The 15,541-nt window shown below is 37.4% G+C and overlaps 1 protein-coding gene across 6 annotated transcripts in view; it reads right to left on the bottom strand.

Moving 5' to 3' along the window:
* EHBP1 (EH domain binding protein 1) overlaps positions 1–15,541 on the bottom strand; it is a 559,191-nt gene that overhangs the window by 354,536 nt on the left and 189,114 nt on the right. The window lies entirely within an intron of this gene.

Genomic DNA, 15,541 nt, shown 5'->3' on the forward strand with positions numbered 1-15,541 from the left:
AGAGCTGCTGGTTATTTCTCCATATTTTGTTGCAACTTTTGGGTGATATTTTTAAATATTCCCAATAGTGAATCATTGATATCTTTCTCCAAGGAAATAAAGTCAACTGTCGAGCAACAGTTAAGTTTTTGTGCTATCGTTCAGTCTTCTAAAGAAATCCTGATATCCTCAACATTAAAAACCATGATATTTTATCCCTGAAGTGACAAATTTAGTTCTACTGTAGATATTGAATATAGTGCTAAGCTACACTGGTTGAGAAATAATTATCTGGCATTATCAGCGTCCCACTTCTTATTTCAAAAACTAATGCAAGCACCTTTCCCCTGATAACCAGTATGATTCAGTGTAAAAAAGGAGAGTGTTGCACATGTGCATCTTTCTTTACACAACACATGCTGAAAATATGTATACTTAGAGGTCATAACTTGATCACATTTAAAATATTCACTCTTTCCTTGAACAACCCAAGCAAAAGCAGGAGGTCTGTTGTTGACTGCTTATCCTCTTTTATTCTTGTAATAACACACTTTGTAGCTAGTCACGAAGCTACCTTCTGCATGCCTCTTCCCCAGGCTACATCACAATTTACAAAATAATAATTACTAAAATCCTGCAGTTAGTTCTCAGTGATAAATAGAGTAAACTTGTTGAGTACATCTTCATACTTGTCATGCTGGTAAATGAAACCACTACAGTGCATGCATGATATTAACTGCTCTTCAACATTATATGCTATGGATATTTGCAATGCCCAGGGATGATATTTGGTCAAACAATTTTGTCAATAGTTCATTCCTCTTTCTCTTATTAAAATCTTAATAATTTTCAGCTGATTTTGCAACAATGTAACATGTACCTACTTTTGCTACAAGAGTAAAACTTTGAATGAGAGTTTCGTGATTTTGATTTTCTTTGATGATAGTTTTAGTTAAAAATCCATTCATTTATTAACAAGTAATTTATTAACTTATAATATTCTAAGTAATATTTATTAGCTAATTTTTTAATAAGTGAATGACTACTAAGCTCAAAGCATTGTGCTAAGTATTGGGACTACAACACATCAAAAGAGAAAATCTCTGCCCTCAAGGAGCTCACATTCCTCATCAGTTAGAAACTATTATTTAGTGTTTACTATAGAAAATCTCAATTGATGAGAGGTGACTGTGTGTTGTTTAACAATGGCACGAAAGCTAATTAAGAAATGTGTTATAAAATACAATGGACTGGGGAGTAATATTAATAGATTGCTCCCTTAGTGAAATGAAATTTTTGGATATTTATTGTTGTACTTCCAATTTACACCTTTATTTCTTTGTGGCTACTTGTGCAAAGTCACAAATAGACTTTGTCACAGCCCGTACAGATTTATAATCTGTAGTTGCACTGTACAATTATAAAACTCCTGTTTACAATTTGTATTTTTAAAATTTGAATTGTAGTATTTATATTACTATTTTATCATTATTTTTATGCTTCATTGCAGCACCTCAGAGATATTGATCCATTTTTTTTAATGATGGATATAAGGTAACACTCTTTTAACTGTAAAAATGCAAAATTAACACATGGCAAAATTCAAATTATTGTCTGAGAGAGCTTATCTGAAATCTGTTAAATGTTAGCCAGAACAATCTGATCCATGCATTCCTTGGAGCTCACATGGAACTTTTAAGAATGAAATGGTTATTAAGAATGTGATAGGATTTTAAGAAACACACACCCATCCCATTTGATTTCCCTCTTGACTCCTTAAAAATTAAAAAAAATAACAATAATAAAAGCTTATTTTCACTTCCCTTATTCAGAAATATTTTAGCTCTATTCCTATTTTCAGAGGTAAAATAATTAAAAGTTGGTTTTTATCTTGTATGTGTTCTATGATTTTTAAAAATGTAAAAATAGATATATAAGAGAATGAAGACTCAAATAGAATGCACCAGTATATGTTGGGGTGTAAAGATTATGAGTGATATCATTTTCTTTTTTAAATTCTCCTTTAATGTTTTTAGATTGATTTTTACAATAAAATAATGATTAAAATTGCATAACTGAGGTCTTAGATTGAAAATATTGTATAAATCGTTATGTACTCTTTAAAATGTTCTCTCACCACCTAAAAGCTGCCATCTATAGTTTCTGCTTACAGATCATACCTAATTGATAAAAATAAAAACTTTTCCCAGAATAAATCCATTCCTAGTACATCTAACACATTCTGATTCTGGATCTATTTTGCCTATCTACACACTTCAGTCTGGAAGTGAATGAAGACTCTTCTTTCACAAAATGTTCTATTCCTATGAATGTGTTCTGTATTTTATATCATGAAAAAGGGATAGTTTTCATTGGCACTTTTTATGGGCTTGAATCGCTTTATTCAGCTTTAGAACCATGAATTGCATGGTCCTGCTGGATATTTTCCCCATGACCCTCTAATTTGAGGCTCATGTTTGACTCCCTTCTTGTTATCACATTCTGTATGGAGGATTCTGTTCTCTGCTTCAGTGTCAAGTCAGGTGCCTCAAATAAGCAAATATTTATCAAGTGCCTACCATGGACGAGAAAGTGTTGACTTTAAAAAAAAAACTATACATTTTTAAAATGTGTAAAAATTTTACATTTAAAAAATCTGTAAGTCACAGAGACCTCAAGAAATTTAAACATATTTCAGAGGGAAAAATGTAAGCTCTAACAAACGTAATAGCTTGTAAAATATTCAAATAACAGTTTAAGACAAAATTCAAAGAGATATAAGAAATCCATTATTGTCTTATATTCTGAAGAGACTCAAGCCAGTTGTGGCGAAGCATGAACTGGGTTCCTGTTGCAGCTCCATCACTTACTAATTGGGTCATTCTAGGAACTCACATAACCTCTGGATGGAGAGGGGAAAGCGTATATAGATATAGATAAAGATATGATATACAGATATAGATATAGATACAGATGTATCTCCAAGTCAAGCCATGCAGACACAATTCTGGGAAAACTGGTAGAAGTAGAGTGATTAGGAAAGAGAAGCAATTCCCTCTTGGGTTGGTAGCTATAATGATAAATATTCTGCTGCCAGTGATCTCCACTAGAGCAGGCCCACCTGAAAAAGGAGGAAGCCAAGAAATGAAGCAGAGAAAGAGCTGCTTGATTTGCCTCATCTGTAAAATGAGAAATGGGAAACTAATATTTTGCTACCAGGAGGTAAAGTTTGGAAGAGATAAGCTCTTAAGACCCTTTGCAGCTCTAATTCTGTGATCTTAAAAATACCTGCCTTGGGCTTTCCTGGTGGGGCAGTGGTTGAGAATCCACCTGCCAATGCAGGGGACACATGTTCGAGCCCTGGTCCAGGAGGATCCCACATGCCGCGGAGCAACTAAGCCCGTGCGCCACAACTACTGAGCTTGCGCTGTAGAGCCTGTGCTCTGCAACACGAGAAGCCACCGCAATGAGAAGCCCGCGCACCCGCAACGAAGAGTAGCCCCTGCTCTCCGCAGCTAGAGAAAGCCCGTGCACAGCAATGAAGACCCAATGCAGCCAAAGATAAATAAATTAAATAAATTAACTTTTAAAAAAAGGAAAAAGAAGAAAAATGCCTGCCTTTAACAAAGGGATACATGTGTGCAAAATCAAAAAGAGGCACTTAGTATTTCTCAATAGTTTTTTCATTACAATAATCTAGTTTTTGCTGTCTTAAGAAGGTTGGGCTATTTTTTTTTCCCAGTTGAGGCTACTTTTGATTATTTTTGTCTATTAATTTTCTGATTGACCAAAAGTTGAAAGTTTATAGTCACAATTCCCATAGTGAACATGAAGGCAGCCCAGTGTCTGTTAAGAACATGAAAGATACTGTTCCTAAATGTACCTTTTCCTAATTCGATTGTTTATACCTAGTCCTAAAGGGGAGAGTAATCGTAAGTAAATTTTTGGTCATTTAAAAAATTATTTATGATAAATTATAAACAAAAGTATTGATAGAACATGTTACTCTTTCTAGAGTATATTGCTTGTAACTTCAGTGGCAGTCCAAAAGCTCAATCTCTTCCAGGATGAATTGCTAAGGTTTTTTGAACCCTCTTTAGACAGAGACACCCATGATTCACAATGATTACTTGAATATGCTGTGAAGATTAAGAGTACAAAACAACCATATACAAAAATTAACACAAAATGGATCATCAACCTAAATGTTAACAGCTAAAACTATGAAACTTATAGCAGAAAATAAGAGTAAATTTTGTGACCTTGGACTTAGCAATGGTTTTTTAGATATGATCATAAAAGCATGAACAACAAAGAAAAATAAACTGTGCTTTATCAAAATTAAAAACTATCTTTGTACTTCAAAGATATCAAAAAAGTGTATGACAGCCAACAGATGGGAGAAAATATTTGCAAATCACATACCTGATAAGGGGCTTCTATCTCAAATATATAAAGAACTATCACAACTCAACAATAGACAAATAATCCAATTTTTAAATTGGAAAGGACTAAAACAGACATTTCTCCAAAGAAGATATACAAATGTCTAATAATCTTATGAAAAATGCTCAACATCATTTACCATCAGGGAAATGGAAATCAGAACCATACTGAGTTACCACTTCACACCCACTAAAATGGCTTAAAATCAAAGACAGACAGTAACAAATTCAAGCCCATTGCTGGTGGGAGGGTAAAAAGGAATAACTTTGGAAAAGAGTTTGGCAGTTCCTCCAAGTGTTAAACATAGAGTTACTATATAACTCAGCAATTCCACTCCTAGGTGTGTGTGTGTGTCTATATATAGAGAGAGAGAGACACACACACATTTCTGTTGGGTATAAACAGAAATATAAACATATGTCCACACAAAAACTTGTACATGAGTATTTATAGCAGTATTATTCATAATAGCCAGAAAGTAGAAAGAACCCAAATACCATCAGCTGATGAATGGATAACAAAATGTAGATATCCATACAATGGAACACTATTCAGCTATCAAACGTAACGAAATACTGATACAAGATACAACATGAATGAACCTTGAAAACAAGCTAAGTGAAAGAGGGTAGTCACAAAAGACCACATATCGTATGATTCCATTTATATGAAACATCCATAGTAGGCAAATCCATAGAGAGAGAAAGTAGATTACTGGTTGCAAGGGGGTTAGACAGAAACTCCATATCCAGAAATATGGGGTTAAACTCCACATAATGGGTGTGGAGTTTCTATGGGGTGATGAATATGCTCTAAAGTTAGTTAGTGGCAATAGTTGCACAGCTTCGTAAATCTAAAAAAACGTTGACTTGTACACGTTAAAAGAATTACAAAAAATGTGACATTTATGGTATGTGATATAAAGCAGATACTAAGAAAATAAAAGAATTTTGAAACACACCACTGACCAAAGGCACTTGCCATTTATACTATTTTGCAGTCACATTTAACCAAAAGTCACAAGGCAACTGAATATACTGGACAGCTCAGCAAAATGTAACATTCTAACACAGAAATTTAAAATGTGAAAGTGCTCTACACTTGGAGTTAGGAGATGTGGGTTCTAGTTTTTCCTTAACCCCAACCCAAGTTTGGAGGCAAAGATTGCTAATTACTGTGAATACTAATTTTCCTTTTCTTCTCCAGCAGTAAGAACCTCGGATTTTTGCTGAGACATTTTCACTCAGCTGAAGACCTGCCAGCCTCTTTTGCAGCTAAATGTTGCTATGTGTTGATGTTTGGCTAAGTCTTATGTGTAAATTTCAAGAAGTCTCCTCAAAGGGAGGGAATGTGCCTTTCCTTGTCCCTCTATCCTGTTGCCGGAATATAGATGGGTTGGCTAGAGCTCTAGCAGCTATCTTGGACCATGAGGATGAGGGATGGCAAAGTGGCAAGCTGGAAGAAGCCTGGGTCCCCCACAAATGTGTAGAACCACTACATTTACCCTGAAGTGCCTACCACCAGACATCTTTTATATAAAACAGAAATAATCATATAAACCACAGTTACTTTTTTCTGTCACATGTAATAGTTCATAATCCTAACTAATACACTGGGTTTATGAAGAGTAAAGAGGAAAAGGCCCTTTAGATTAGTTTGGAGAGGAGGAGTCTGCTCTTAAAAAAAAAAAAAAAGAAAAGTTAAAGCCCTCTTTCTGGATGGAACACTTTCTAAATTAACCTGAGAGCACACAAGGACTCTTGATCTTCCAAAAGTTTGCCGACAATGGCAAAAATACCTAGAACTGTACAAATCTGTTTGTCATCACTGCACCTGCCTCCTCTCCCTGGCATTTTCATATCAGCTGAGATCAGCCAGAAAATCCCAAACACTGTGGGTTTCAAATTTGATTACTTTGTAGGGAAAGGGTAGAATCTTTCCTTTGAAATAGGTTTCCAGTGGTATTCTAATTTCTTTTTCGGTCTACTCCAGTTTGCTAACCTTGACTAAATATATATCGTTACTTAAGCATGTGATTGAAGGGCATAAGGACAGCCCCTGGTGGGTGATAAAAATTAGAACGGGTCAGCAGTCATTCACAATCTTATTCAATAATTATTTTGAATTATTCAATTCAAAAGCCCAATTTTTAAAACTCATGCAGAACTATATTCAATATCTTATAATAACCTATAAAGGGAAAGAATCAGAAAAAAATATATGTATAACTGAATCACATTGCTATACACCTGAAACTAAAACAATATTGTAAATCAACTATCCTTCGATTTAAAAAAAAAAACTCATGCACTCCATCATTCCCAGGTGGGCTTTTTAAACTACTCCAAGAGAGGGACCCAGAGACTCCATTCTCTAAGTGTTATGTAACTTTTAACCAGACTGCTTTTGCAATTTCCTAGATTACTAAAATATGTCACAGTCCATCTACCTTTGGGCAGATCTCCCTAAAACTTCAACTATTATTGACAATAAAGATCTGATTAAAAAGCAGATTTATCACAATTTATTGTAAGTCCAGAAATATATATATATATATATATATATATATTTTTTTTTTTTTTTTTTTTTTTTTTTTGGCTGCATTGGGTCTCTGTTTCTGCGCGGGAGCTTTTTCTAGTTGGGGCAAGAAGGGGCTACTCTTCGTTGTGGTTTCTCATTGTGGTGGCTTCTCTTGTTGTGGAGCACAGGCTCTAAGTATGCAGGCTTCAGTAGTTGCAGCATGTGGGCTCAGTAGTTGCGGCACGCAGGCTCTAGGGTGTGCGGGCTTCAGTAGTTGTGACATGTGGGCTCAGTAGTTGTGGCTCGCGGGCTCTAGAGCACAGGCTCAGTAGTTGTGGGACATGGGCTTAGTTGCTTCACGGCATGTGGGATCTTCCTGGACCAGGGATTGAAGCAGTGTCCCCTGCAGTGGCAGGTGGATTCTTAACAACTGCGCCACCAAGGAAGTCCAGTTCAGAAACTTTTAAAACAACATCCATGCAGATTCTGCCATACGAAGAAATACTAAATACTAGAGAATCCTGATAAATGGCTTTGCTTTTTACTTCCTAAAATTACAAAATCTATTGCCTTTTCAGTAATAACAATAAATGTGTATATTTTATCATTCATGCATAAAGGACTAACACTCACTTTAAATACGAGAACAAATATGCAATAAAATTGTTTCTCTGGGGAAAAGGTCAGGATTTTATATTAATGTAACCATAATATAGCCAGAAGATTTGGGAAACAGAGTCTTAAAATTTAACAAAATTTTTTTATTCATTTTTATTGGAGTATAGTTGATTTACAATGTTGTATTAGTTTCTGCCATACAGCAAAACGAGTCAGTTATATGTATACGTCTATCCACTCCTTTTTAGATTCTTTTTCCATATAGGTCATTACAGAGTATTGAGTAGAGTACCCTGTGCTCTACAGTTGGTCCCAATTAGTTATCTATTTTATATATAGTAGTGTGTGTATGCCAATCCCAATCTTCCAATTTATCCCTCCCTCCCTTTCCCCCCAGTAACCGTAAGTTTATTTTCTACATCTGTGACTCTATTTCTGTTTTGTAAATAAGTTCATTTGTATCATTAAAAAAATTTTTTTTTCAATATCAGCAGATTTTGTTTCAGGAAGATGGGTATATAAATAGAGATTCTGAACCAGCCTACCTTTGTTTTTCACTTCTATCACACTTGACTTTTTCTCTATTGAATTTAATCTTACTGAAATTTCTTATTTCCACAGCTCACTGATTGAGGCTTCTATGTTTTAATCAGTAAAACTGACTTGAGTTCTATTACAATTAAGGCTCCTTTTTGATAAAAAAGACTACAGATCTTGAGAGTTCTTTTTAAATTATTAAATAGTTTTGCTGGCTTAGTGACTATTAAAAAATAACAGGTTTCAAGTGATTCATACACACAGTTCTGGGACTCCTGAGTATGGATGGATAAAATGGGATGCACACAACCTTACACAGGGTTGTGTGAAAACGGCCTTCTCAATAATTGTAACAGTGCCCTCCATGAATTAAAGCCAGGGTAGTCATTCTGAAACTAGATCCAGTCCTGTATCACTCCTCTACCAAAAACGGGGATTAATGCACAATTTCCAGGTTGTTAAGAAGATGATAAAAATGCTCTGATTTTGATTTGCCCGTTTCAAAAGTGGTTTCGTATGCTTTCTCTATGATTAAGGCTAGGAGGGAGGAAAGGTGAAGTGTTGAAGAAAGGAAAATAAATTGTCTGACACATGGCAAGTACTCAGTAGATGCTGGTTTCTGTCCTTTCTGTCCCTTCTGAGGGGAGAATATAGTAACTTTGTTGATTAAATTGACAAAGTGTAAGGGAGGAGATGGTGCCGACGGCTCATGCTATCTGAAATTTCCCACTTATACATCCATAATAAATCACTCTCTTCAGTAATTATCTCTCACACAAAACATCAGCACTGGAAAGACGTAATTCATTTAAAAAACTCTGCTACTAGATATATTACTTCACTGCTTTTGCGAGGATGAAGTTCTAATGAGAAAGAACATTGAGGAATCTTTCCCAGAGTCTACTTCTCTATGAAAGTTCCTCTCTTCTTTCAAAAGTAGTTCCGTCTAATATTCTGTGTACTTATTCGTGCTGGTAAAGAAATCCTCTATCAGTTCTCTTCCTTTGGATAGTTCAGCAGGGATTACTTTGAGACTGAGTCACTCTTGCTATCTTTCCTTGAATCTCCTCGACCCCAAATTTTATAAAGATACACTCACTCTTGTCTCCTTGATCTTTCCATGGCTGGTCTGTGTCAAATTTCTGGAGCCCTTGAGGAGTATCTTTAAAGGAATATCTTTTTTCTTTGTATTGGAATGCTTACAAACAGTTTCATAGAACATAGCTGGCTTCTTGTATTTAGGTTGGCACATTAATCCATTAAAAAAAAGCAGGGGAGTTCAATGAGAAATTAATATGCCATGTTACAAGTATATTTTTATCAAATGTAGGTAAGAATACCAGAAAATTAGGCAAATAATAAGTGGTTACTTAGAATTCCTAAACCGTTTATACTTCTACACAGAGGGGAAGCCCATACATTGCAGCCCACCCATACCTCACCTGAGAACCTCAGGAACTTTGCTCATACAACTGGGATATCCAACTGGGATTTCATATGTCCATTTTGTACTACTGGAAGACTGCACATTGGTCAACAGAGAGATGGGCCCAAGGCAAAACAGTTAGTTTATTATTTCTGATTTTTTAACCAAGAAAGATTTTCCCGCTCCCTCCATCAACAGGTGGATTGTCTAAGGATTTGAAGAAAGGCAGTATTTAAATAAAAGGTTTACTTACATTTTGAAAAGTGAAGAGGGAGTGATCATAGAAAGACAGGGTTTAGAACTGGAAATAACCCGAGAGAAAATTCAATTCAAACCCCCTTCTTAAGAATAAAGAAAAAGAGACTAAGTAATCGTTTGTCTGCTTAGTTCAAAACAGCTAGAAGGCAAGAGGCCACAGGGAATAGTAGTTAAGAGCATGGTCTTTGTGGTTGACAGTGTGGATTTGAATCCAGATCTTCTAGGAACTGTTTGAATGGTTTCCTCATATAAAAAGTAGGAATAACAGGACCTGTCTTCCAGAGTTATTGTGAAGAGTAAATGATATGACTTATTGATACATAAAGTGCCTAGAGCCTAGAACAGTTGCTGGTCCTCAGTAAGTGCCTGGCAAATGTTATTGTCAGCGCAGGAACCCAAACCAGAATCTTTTGACTCCAACTCTTGTACACTGCATTGCACTATTAACACAGCAGGCCAAAAGGATTCAAATGTTTACTTAAAATATGGGATTCCAAATGAAATAAATTGTGTGCAACCTCATATAATGTTTTTAAAACATTTACTAATCATTCATGCAAGCAATAATACCCAGTCCTTTTCAGATGAAATTAAACGTTCCACTTTTCTCAGTGATTTGGCTGTTTTCAGATACACACAGCTCAGTACAAAGAGATGACCCAAGGGACTTTTTATCTGCAATGCAGAGAGCAAGATGGAGACAATTTACATCCGAACTTGCCGCTAGCTCCATATGGCATGTATTCATCATTTAGTGAGTTCAGCGCCCTTCAGAGCTTCAGTGATCAGGACAGAAATTGCCCACTTGTTTATGCCTGGCTGGACTGAAAATATAGGGAGAGGAAGAGGTGAAGCAAAACACCACTCCCTGCAAGAGTTGGTTCTGGATTTAGGAGTCCAGGGTTAATGCTGACTTATCCAGGAATAGTAGCCTCTGTCCTAAAGAGTAGGCAAAATGCAGATGACCTGAGGTGTATTATTTAGGGGTTGCAATCATGCATGTTATTCCTGTCTGTCCCACAAAGGACTTGACTGCAGTTAAATGTAGGGCTATCTTCCTTCTGTTCAGTACAAAGCCTCACTCACACTGGGCAAGTGGGCATTTGCAGCAACATGTGATAACTTGGTTTGTATCAGCAACAGGAGAAGTTGCTCTCAAAGGTTGAATTAGGAACTAACCAGCCCCTTTCCCGTGCCCCTCCTTCAGTGAGTGGGAACAGAGAGAGAAGTACTGTATTCCCTATTGAGAGTAAATTAACAAAAGGTTCCCATTGGAAAGTCAAAGAATCAGTCCCTTTATACAAAAGGAATTTTGATTTTCCTCCAATTTTTCACTTCAAACGATATAGAAATCTTTCAAGATAGAAGAATATGGTCTTTTATCCTTCAGTTATCATAATGGTCTCAGTGATAGGAAAGAAGTGTACACCGACAGTCAGTATTCTGAAGTGTACACCGCCCACCCCCCCATTATAGTATTAAGTATTTATTTAGCTCTAAAATTTGAACCCTGGAGCAAAATATAACTTCTGGAATATTAAGAAGGATTATGGACTCTTATGGGTTGAATTGTGTCCCCACCCCTTTAAATCCTTATGTTAAAGTCCTAACCCCCAGTACCTCAGGATGTGACCTTATTTGGAATTAGGGTCATTGCAGAGGTTGTCTAGATGAAGTCCTTAGAGTGGACCCTAATCCAATATTACTGGTGTCCTTATAAAAAGGGGAAATCTGCACACAGGGAGAACACCATGTCAAGATGAAGGCACAGATCAGGGTGATGCATCTATAAGCCAAGAACAACAAAGATTGCTGGCAAACCACCAGAAGCTAGGGGAGAGGCGAGGAACAGATTCTTCCTCAATTCAACACTGTCTACACAACACTCTTGGACTTGTAGCCTCCAAAACTCTGAGGCGATTAATTTCCTTTATTTAAGCCACTTAGTTTGTGAAACTTTGTTATGGCAGCCCTAGCACACTAGTATATGGAATTTCTTTTCTTCTCTTTCTTTCTTTTCTTTCTTTTTCTTTCTTTCTTTCTCTCTCTCTCTCTCTCTCTCCCCCTTCCTTCCTTCTTTCCTTCCTTTCTTTCTTCCTTCCTTCCCTCCCTCCTCTCTCTCTCTCTCTTACTCTCTCTCTCTCTCTCTCTCCCCCTCTCTATCTCTTTCCCTCCCTCCCCCCCACTTCCTTCTTTCCTTCATTTTCTGGTGGAATTCATGGAAAAAAAGAGACTGGAAGATAGGAACATTTTTCTTTTTAGCCATTGATGGACTTTAATGCTTTCTGTAGCATTAAGAAATACAAATACTTGTTAAAAGGCATATCCATACCTAATTGTGACTAAAGTTTGGTAATAGTGGGCAAAAAGGGCCACCCCAAGGGAGGCCAGTGCCTTCTCTGTGTGCTCAAAATCAAATCAATGGCTCCTAAAACTCAATGGCTCATTACAGGCCCTTAGAGAACTCCAGTCTTTACATTTCTCCTACTGTGATTTTTTTCATTCCTTGACCAAAGAACCCATTTTTCAACTTGCTAAATAGCTTTACTTTGTCCAGACCTATCCACCCACCTCCAAAATGCAGCAGAAGCAACATTCTAATACTACTTTTCCTTCCTTCCCAAGGAGTAATTCCACTTGCCCACCCACTACCCCCATCCAGAAAGGAGTCTAACCCAGGTTTTAACTAATTGTCCCCTCTCTTTTCTATCCACTGTCACATGAAAAATGAGTCTCCAGGACTATCCTTGGCAATTGCACTCTTCTAGGGCAATGACACAGATTGAACTCTATCAGTGATACAGCATCAAGGTCACTGACACTTGCATCTGAACATCTATGCACATGCACATACCCTCCCAGAGTTGCTCTTTGTTCCCCAAGATGACACTATTAGATAATAAGTTCCAACATGTGTGCACTTGTGCCTGATAAGGCCACTCTGAGATCTTCTTGTGGGATCTTCTTGTGCCAAGTGTGCCCAACACCTGTTCTTGGAATAAAGACCATCCAGACCCCAGAACTACTTGTTGCTCTTAAAGGAGCTGCATCACCCATGATGCGTTTGAAGCTTTTGTTCATAAAATGGCAAACTCTGTACCTCTAGCTTCCTTTATACCTTGCAGTAGTGTCCTAGCCATCTGTGATGTTACCACATTGCTTGAAGCAGTTCTAGGCAAATGGGTATCTGTCATGTTTGCCTGCCCATCATTCATTCCTCCCCCTTCCCTTGTTTTCCCACTTTCTACCTTTGTGATTTAGATGCTGACCTTCTTTACCCACCCCTATGTCTCTACTATTAGTGAAAGGAAGTACACATGACCTAAGCCAAGCCAATGAAACTCAATTCGGGGCCTTGTGCTGAAACTGCTGGGAAAGAGGTACTGTCTCTATTTGACTTGGAGTCTAAAGAATATAAGCCTGGAGTTTCTAGGGGCCACTAGGTGAAGGGACTCTCCATAGTGGCTGTATCAATTTACATTCCCACCAACAGTGCAAGAGGGTTCCCTTTTCTATACACCCTCTCCAACATTTGCTGTTTGTAGATTTTCTGATGATGCCCATTCTAACTGGTGTGAGGCGATACAATAGTTCTACTCTTTTAAGCACAATAGGGTTGGTTATAAATGGCCTGTCAACATTTCTAGCAAAGCCAGATTTTCTACAAATAAATTTGTCAGACTTCAAAGCAAAACTGTCAAGAACATAGAATTGTGCTATCGCAAGTCACCCTTAGCAGTTACTTAGACCACTGCCTCATTTCAGTCATGCAATCTTACGTGTATTCAGGTTTTTAAATACTTCATAAAGTATTTTCATACACATTATTGTATTTGATATTTGCTTTCTCTCTGGGAAGAAAGCTGGGCAATGTGTTATTCTCCCCACTTTGCAGATGAGGTGCAACGACTTCCGGAGGTTAGGTTATCACTGGTTAGCGGTAGAGGTAGGACTAAAGTCCCACGACTCTTTACTTTCAGACTAATGTTTTGTTTTCGCTATAACCATTGTCCTTTGTCACCAAATAGCCTCACATTCCCCCTAGGTAGCACTACTGCATGAACAGCTCTCTGAAAGGGTTCAAGTTTAACACCTTTCCCCTGTCAACTGCCATCCAGTGGTCCACACCTGGAAGAACCCAGATCTTCTGACTACTAGAGTCCAGTGACCTCTCATTAAACTCCAGTGCTTCACTCCCCTTCCTCCTGTTTTTTGCACAACCAGTTCTGAAATCAGCAAACACAAGGCAGTGTTGAAAGCAATAACAATTTTTAAGTGCCCACCTCCCCTTCTTCTCCATCCCTACCCCACAAATATGCCAATGGGAATCAGAGCTTTCATTTGCCAAATGTTGCAAGAAAGGGTAAGATTAATTTTAAGTCACAAGCTAATAGTGAGTAATGATGGAGAAGGAAAATGAAACTCAATCTGAAGCGTTCTCCAGGTAGAACTTGAGGCTTTCCCCCCTCTCCCTTTCACCTTTGCCTTGAGTGTAATTCACTTATCTTCAGATTCAATAACTTGAGGACAGAGGGAGTATGGAGCAGGGTGAGGGCTGCAAGTGAAGCCAGGGAGCACTAAAAGTGAGAAGGGAGGAACTCTGCACTCTTATGGGCAGCACATTGTGCTAGGCAGTGTTTACAGGAGTAAATGTCCAGCTAGGAACAGAACTTTCCTTTCCTATCTGATGATCTCTCCTTAAGCCAACAAAAGTGTTCATAAAGAAGACACAAGACTCAAAGATGCTTTCGTTTAAGATTCTACTTTGGTTGATAGAAACCAAAGATAAGGAGGAGTGAACAAATCCCTAAACCTGTGGGGAGAAAAATTTCCACAAATTATTTTACCTGAATTTGGGTGAGGGCCGTGGAAGGGGGTAATTTTGGTGGTGGGGATGTGTGGATTAATCATCTCAGTGTGCTCCTGACAAATGCTCAGATGAAGCATGCCCTGTCATCTTGCTTCTTGGTCTGCCAAGGCTAAAATACAGCCCAGAACTCAGCTGAGCTGTGTTTTTAGCTCCAGACCTCTAGAAATTGGGCACAGCACACTTCGTTGGTGATGGTTTTGGATTTAACCTTGAAATCAAGTTGTTATATAATTTAACGATTCAAATCCCTGTGTATCCTAGTGGCCAATATTTTGTTTTTTTAAAAAAAATATTTATGTCAATACGACTTTGTCTTTGTACTAAGATTCTCTGTCTTAAGTCTTTTATTACTGTTGAGAAATTTGAAAAAACTTTAAAAAAATATTTTCAATAGGGAAGAGGCATGAGATTTTTCTAAGACCCTTGCTTCAGGTACTAGCTATATACTAGAACCTTAGGACAAGAGACTCGAAGGTTGAGAGAGCCGATTGGGGTTTGGTGGGGTGGAGGAAGACATAAAACAGATGGAAAATAAAAATAATCCAAAGGAAAAATGTGAATGCTAGACTAACTAAACTGATTATTAAAGGAATGACAACTGCCCAAAATTTATTAGGTACAGGTACCAGCGATGTAAAATTTGCAGGGGATAAGGAAAAGCCTCTTGACCTAATTTCAGATTATCATCTTGGCTTTCTTGGGGATGTTATGGTATTGTCAAGCTTTTCATACTTTTACATGGGTTGTAAAAACAGCAGAACCAGTCAAGAGGCCTCTGGGTTCCTGAACTGACTGGTAGGTGTGATATTGATATTATCAATTTTCCATTATTTGGGGATCAATTAAACTGGTTTGAATTGTTGTGGGAGGTCCAATAAAAGAGGGAC

The sequence above is a fragment of the Stenella coeruleoalba genome (genome assembly GCF_951394435.1).
Source record: "Stenella coeruleoalba genome assembly, chromosome: 13".
Lineage (NCBI taxonomy): Eukaryota > Metazoa > Chordata > Mammalia > Artiodactyla > Delphinidae > Stenella > Stenella coeruleoalba.